The sequence below is a fragment of the Solanum pennellii genome, chromosome 7 (assembly GCF_001406875.1).
Source record: "Solanum pennellii chromosome 7, SPENNV200".
Taxonomy (NCBI): domain Eukaryota; kingdom Viridiplantae; phylum Streptophyta; class Magnoliopsida; order Solanales; family Solanaceae; genus Solanum; species Solanum pennellii.
The window spans coordinates 10,068,051-10,075,378 of NC_028643.1; the positions used below are offsets into that span (position 1 = coordinate 10,068,051).

Genomic DNA, 7,328 nt, shown 5'->3' on the forward strand with positions numbered 1-7,328 from the left:
CAAATTAAGAATAAAGGAGCTTGATTTATTTTGATTTGCTATATCACTTGCTTCTCACAAGAGGGAAAACCCTTTAAGTAGATTGTTTTCATATCGCTTTGACCAAATATAATATTTGAAGTTCACACTATAATAGAAAGTTCATAAATTTTGTTGCTCAATTTGATGAGATGAATCGAATTTGAGTTTGTCCTAAAAAGGCACATTATTTTTGGATAATAGGTAATTAAATTACAAATTATAAATTTAAATCTAATACTTATTTTTCTAAATAAGGACAACCATGTAGATATTATGAGTATGAGTTCTTTATGAAAGCAAGTAAAAAGGCTAATAAAGATGGGTTGACTAAGAGCCTGTTTGGACTAGATTAAAAAAAATAGCAAGTCAAAATAAAAGTAAAAATTGAAATGACTTTTAAGTCAAAAAAATAAAAAGTAGGGGTAGACCTATTTTTCACAAGTCATAAACTAACTTAAAAATAAGTTTGATCAACTTTTAAGTCAATGTAAGCACCCTCTAAATCATCAACATAAAGAATTATAATCAGGCAATAAGTTAGAAATTTTTGTACCAAATATACAAGGGAAAATTACGTAATTACACGACTTATGATAACATAATCCGTAACAATCTCTACCATTTGAATTAATTACAAAAATCCTCTTTTTCGTTCTCTCTTTTAACATTCGGATTTATCATTCCAACTCTACATATACATTACAACTTTGTTTGATATACAGTACAACTTTATTTGTGTACAATGTATCAAGTTCAAATGTTATTATTGATAAATAACCTCAATGATTTCAGACCTAAATCAGTATGAATCTTGTTTATAGTTATGTATATGATATATAATTTATGTGTATTTTGCCATGTATTAGATGAAGGAGCAATGTATCCACGAGTTTTGAAAAATCTGAGGTTATTGTAATTTAAGAAACTTTCGGGATAAAATATAATTAATGCCGAATTGTTTAAGTTTCTGTAGTTTATAAAATATACAAGTATTCCAAGTTACACTTTTTCTTATGATATATTGTAAATTGTAACGACACGTATCTCTTACAATGTCTTTATTTGAACTACTTAAAGTTATTATAGATAATCAATATATTTAATTACGAAGGCAATGTTTTGAGTAACATTTGGTCCAAACTTTTGTTGGTCACAATTAATTTAATGATTTAATAGTTAAAAATATATTTAATTATTCTAATTTTTCATATCTGAATTATTAAGAATGTGAGTTTTCTACCTGATTTATCTCTCAATAGTTAGTGAACTATACCTTGACTAATTTCTGATGATATGTGTATACTATCTGTTTTAATTAAAAATTTTAACACGTGCTACTCCGCGTGGAAAAATAATATCATCATGATCAATTTAAATAAATTAGTATAAGGTTAAAAGTTAAAACTATCACGGTATAATTAATTTGTTTCAACTGTGACATCCATTATCTTCTTCTTCACCTTCTTAGCCATGTTCTCGTCTCTATCGTGACATCTCCTACTTGAAGCGGGAGATTTTAGAATTTCAGGAAGCCAATTAGAAATACATTTTTTTAAAAAAATTATCAACAAATAGAGAGATTATATGTCATGTGGACGAAGAATTTATAGACAAACACACCTAGAAGATTCTCCCACTGTTTTTGCACAATTATATACTCAAATTCCCCTTTTATAATGTCATATATGTATTAAAAAGGGTTTTAAATCTAAAGTTGTTTACAAGTCATATAAAATAAAGATGATTACCATTTCATATCCATCATTACATTTTCAAATTTTCTTTGTCACAATTTATATACAATCGATTTCACAAATTTACTTACTGTTAAAGATATGGTCCTACTCATATATTATATTTTTTACTTTTTAGAAATACAAGACAGCCAATTAAAAATATCACGAAATCTCTCGCTCTTCAGGAGTGCCTTCAATGTTGAGGAACATGTACTAGGTATATGTGCGACTTGTTTATATCATGAGTTGGACACAAAAGCAAAAAAAAAACACAATTACTTTCATAGTATCAATAAGCAGTACCAGTGAATTAATGGGATAGGATGGAAAAAGGAACTCCATCCATTACTCAAAAAAAAAAAAAAAAAACTCGACCATATCCCTTAATTTCTTGGTCACAATTCACATTTTGTGAGACTATCTATAGTACTAATTGTAAATAGTATCTATTTCAAAGTTGTTATTCTATGTATACATATTAGCCTTCATCAATAAAATTCTGAAGATGACAATTTGATTAGCTTATTGCCATCTGATCTATCTATACTATTATCTATCCTCTTAGACTCTAGAAATAAGTTCTTGATTGTGTGAATCTCTTTCAAAGCTATGCTTATTGGCATTCGATCTCTTGGCGATGAGCTACTACATAAAAGTCCTATTTTCATGATTGAGATCAAGCATTCTTGTATAATAGTGCTGGTGTTTAGCTTGGATATATACTCATCATCTTGAAGTATTGCCTTTTCTTCCAATTCACTTGCATTGTCCTCATATATATTGTGTTCTTCATATGCTAAAAGCAATGATGCATCAGCAATCTCCGTAACACGTCTAGGCAGATGGGATTTGACATATTGGTGAATATTCAGGCCATCTTTGAAGATCTCATTAGTTGGCCTTCTACCAATAAACAACTCTAGCAACATGATACCAAAGCTATAAACATCTCCTAGAGTGGACACATTTACACCTGATCCATATTCTGCAAGATAATGATGAATCATGTTGGGACACTCAATATATGTTCACTCACATGAAAATGACAGCCTCATATGAATGCTTACTTTTGGATTTGTTCATTCGACACCTTAAGCATTAGAAAGATAAGCTCCCTTCGTTTCAATTCATTTGTCTTAATTTCTTTTATAGTCCGTTTATAAAAGAATGTCTGTTTGCTTTTTGACAACTCTTTAAATTTCAACAGATTAAAGGACATATTCGTACATTCTATGTATCTTTAGTTTAAACCAACAAGATTCGGAAGTCTTTTATATTTCTTGAACTCTGTGTCAAGTCAAAACCATACACAAACAAATTGATACGGAGGGAACATATGAGATTGAGGTACACAAACATCTTACATGAAAGGACCCCTGATAAGGGAAATAGACATTATGCAAGAGAAATCAACATGGTTTAGTGACATACCTGGTGGGATGTACCAATAGAACCGTTTAGTGCAATAGATGTATGTTTGTTCCATGATGATTTGAAGAGAAATTTTGCCAATCCAAAGTCACCAACACGGGCAGTCACTTCTTCATCGAGGAGTATGTTGCTTGGTTTTAAATCACAGTGAACAATTGATACTTGGCAATTGTTGTGGAGATAATCAAGTGCTGAAGCAGCATCTATTGCGATGTTTAGTCTTTGGATAATATTGAGGTGTTGCTCATCACCTTTCGAGTGCATCCAGTCATCTAAGCTTCCATTTTCCATGAACTCAAAGACTATGCATTTGAAATCATTACCTTGGTAATCGATGCTTGAACAAACAGCTATTATCTTAAGGAGATTTCGATGCCTTATGCTTTTCAAAGCTCTGCATTCATCCGAAAAGCTTTTCAAAGCACCTCTTTGTTGAAGGTTCAATACTTCACTGCCATAACTTTATCAAAAACCTGAAACTTTCCTCTGTAAACAGAACCAAAACTTCCTGTACCGACTAGATTATCCTCAGAAAATCCATCGGTTGACTTGAATATATCTTGGTAAGTTATCTTTGCTGTCAAAATTGGATCATTAAATAAAGTTGGTTCTTCATCACCAAAATGATCGGACTGCCTTTCTCTTGAGGACCGTCCAGTAAGATCTCTCTTTCTCGACTTCCTAGTTACTATATAGCAAGCTGCAAAGGAACACAAAAGTAAAAGTAGAAATGTAACGGAAATAATAATTGCTACTTTTATCCTTGAACTAATGTGTTTCTTTGATGATGCATCTTTTTGTTTAGGGCATGTAGGAAAATTGTAGTTTGGAGGACCTCCACATAGTTTATCATTCCCTGAGATTGAGACGGCGGTTTCATTTGCAAAGATCCCTTCAGTTAGTACTTCGCCTTCAAGTTCGTTGAATGAAAGATCAAGCCTCCTAAGATATGGAAGTTTCCCAAGAAACTCAGGTATTCCTCCTGAGATGTTATTGTGCGACAAATCAATTTCTTCTAAACCTCTTAAACCTTGCAAGGATTCAGGAATTTCTCCTCGAAACAGGTTGTTATTCGCTATGAAGCGCTCTAAGCTGACACAGCTACTTAGGGTACTTGGAATTTCACCTGATAATTTGTTATGTGAAATATCCATTTCCTTGAGATTTATCAACTTTCCAAATTCAGCTGGCAAGGAACCAGTCAACGAATTGTTCGCTAAGGCTAAGGAAATCGAAAGAGAAGAAAGACCTGCAAGCTCCTTTGGTATGGAACCAACAAGATTATTTCCTGTAAGGTTTAGCCTTGATAAGCGGATGCACTGCCCGAGTTCTGGAGGTATGTTTCCTTCTAATTCATTGTCCTCAATGTGTAAAGTAGACAAAGATGTTAAGTTACCGATAGAAGATGGAATCCTACCTGATAACTTGTTACCATTCAACAGCAGTCCTTGCAGGCGTCGAAGTTTACCTAAAGACTCAGGAACACTGCCTCTCAAGTAGCTATTATCCAGAGATAGAAGGGTCAAATTAACAAGGTTTTCTAGTCCTGTAGGAAGAGAACCAACTATGATATTATCACCAAGAGCCAATATTTCTAGCCTCGTGGAAAGGTTACCGATTGTTTTAGGCAATTCACCTCCCAAAATATTGTCCTCAAAGCTAAGAACTTGTGAACTTGTGCAGTTAACTAGGAAATCAAGAAACCTCAAATCCCCGCTTGTGTTTCTTCCAAGACTATTGATCTCAAAGTTCATCCTATACAACCGTTGCAATTGTCCTAAACTCGTAGGGACATTTCCTGTGAGCTTATTTTGAGACAACTCAAGTACACCAAGTTTTGATGCATTTGATAATGAAACAGGAATTGGTCTGGTGAAATCGTTCACAGCACCAGCAAAAACCTCAAGATTTGGAAGAGTAAGGCCTATATCTGATGGAAGCTCTCCATACAACAAGTTTTGAGTAACAGAGAAATAGTAAACAGAGGATATATTGAAAAGAGATTGAGGAATTGTACCATTCAACTGATTTCCATAAACTTGGAATATTTGCAAGTTTGACAAACGTCCAATATCTCGAGGTATTGGTCCTTGTAGATTGTTCATTGCAAGGGAAAGACCTCGAAGAGTCGAAAAATTTCCTATCCAAGATGGGATACCTCCTGTGAGATTGTTGCTTCCAAGGCCTAAATAATTCAACTTAGAAAGTGAACTGAACTGATCAGGTAATACTTTACCAACCAGACAGTTATATGCTAGAGCAAGTGATCTAAGTTCTTTACAGTTACTCAGATTAGCAGGAATGTTTCCAGTAAATGAATTCCAAGTGAGATTAAGATGTTGAAGTTGCTAGAGGTTGCCTATTTCCATAGGGACTTCACCATTGAAGCTATTATTCCTAAGATTTATCGCTGTTAGGAACGTTAGGTTCCCAATAGAAGGCGGTATGGATCCAACGAGCTTTAGTGATCTCAAGTGAAGAATGATGACTCTTTGGAAGGAGGGGTTGCATGTTATGCCTGTCCAATTGCAGTAATGGAGAGAATTGTTCCATGAAGACATGACTTGGAATGGATCATCAGTGATTCTACTTTTGAAGTCTAGTAAAACTTGTTCATCAAAGGTTGAGACTTTCATAGACATAACAAGAATTAAGCAATAGATGTATGATACTAACCACTTGAAATTCATAAAAGATTGTTCCATTTTGTTTGGGTGTATCACTTTCCTGTTCTTGTTCTGAATAGTGAGACTTTCTCTTTGTTTGAATTCTTGTTTGAGAAGTAAATAGCAAGTACCTCGTGAAATTGATCGTGGACATTGTTGACAATATCTTTTCCAACTCTTATATGGTACCAGAGCATGCAGAGGTCCTAAGATTTAATTTCATCGCCACCCATATCAAAATGAATTCTCACGTGCTTGGGCCATGAAAATAAAAATCAGGGAGGGTACGTGTTGCGAATACAATTAAATAATAGAAGTGTGATGTCTCTAGTAACTTAAGATTTTAGATCAGATGGTCACACATTTCAACAGGTCGAACACAAAAAAACCATGCTTCTGTTTTTTATACTTTTTTTTAAGAAAAATTTTTCCAACCAATTATGCTAGAGATCAAATTCTCTCAATCTTATTTAATTTTTCCTCTAATAAGGGTGTGGGTGAATTTATTTTTTCAGTACCCTTTGATAAGAAATATGAAAATTTTCCTCTGGAGTGCATACTTGGTATGTTTTTCCAATTTGGTAGGCTTGCATTTATTTGCCAGAGTAATTAAGTCATGGGTGGTTTACATATCCTTTTCAGAGGATAAGATACATAGTTTTTCACCATTAAATCCATATCTAAGGATGTATTTATGTCCATGTTTGTTAAAAAAAAAAAATTGTTTACCCTTAAAAGAATACAGTTAAATTTATAGATGTGGCCCAAGAATACGTAAGTTGCTTTGGAGATAGGCAGGTCCACAAGGGTGATACCGGGCTCAAGTGTCCCATACTGAAGATGTTTGGGAGCACGGTTGCATCCTCTAGTCATGGCTGAGGAGATGCCCGTCCCTATTGTTGTTGAGTCGGACTTTAATGGGCCAAGATGAGTTATAGAAGAGCAGCCCAATACCACATTAAATGGTTGTGACCCGAATTGATAAAGGAAAAATTACATAAATTGATATATTTTAATAAATAATTACTGATTTTAGCAATACTTTTTATTTATTACCATTTATAGCAATCATATGTTAAATTTGTCATATGTATTAAAAGTGAATTATGTATGTAATATATATGAATTATAATTATTTTTTAAATATATTATGTTTGTTTGGTAAAAATTTGACACATTGTATTATAAGTGAATTAAAATGTGTAATAAATAAATTATTTATTATTAAAATTTGTATTATATATGAATAAAGAATTGTTCTTTGTAATATGAATTAAACTTGTATTATAAATGAATTAAAAGTGATCAAGTGAAAAAGAAATATTATTGCTATAAATGGTAAATATTTTGTTATTATAGTATATTTATGTAAGTTTCCCATTGATAAATAACATATTCGTAGTCAATTAGTGTACATTCCAGTTTAACTAAATAAAAGCTCAGTTAGTTTACATATACTGGTGGACAAAAATAA

General features: G+C 32.7%; 1 pseudogene; it reads right to left on the reverse strand.

Annotated features, from left to right (window-relative positions):
- Positions 1-2,108: 2,108 nt before the first annotated feature.
- On the reverse strand, positions 2,109-6,451 carry LOC107024694 (annotated as a pseudogene).
- Between the last annotated feature and the right edge of the window lie 877 nt (positions 6,452-7,328).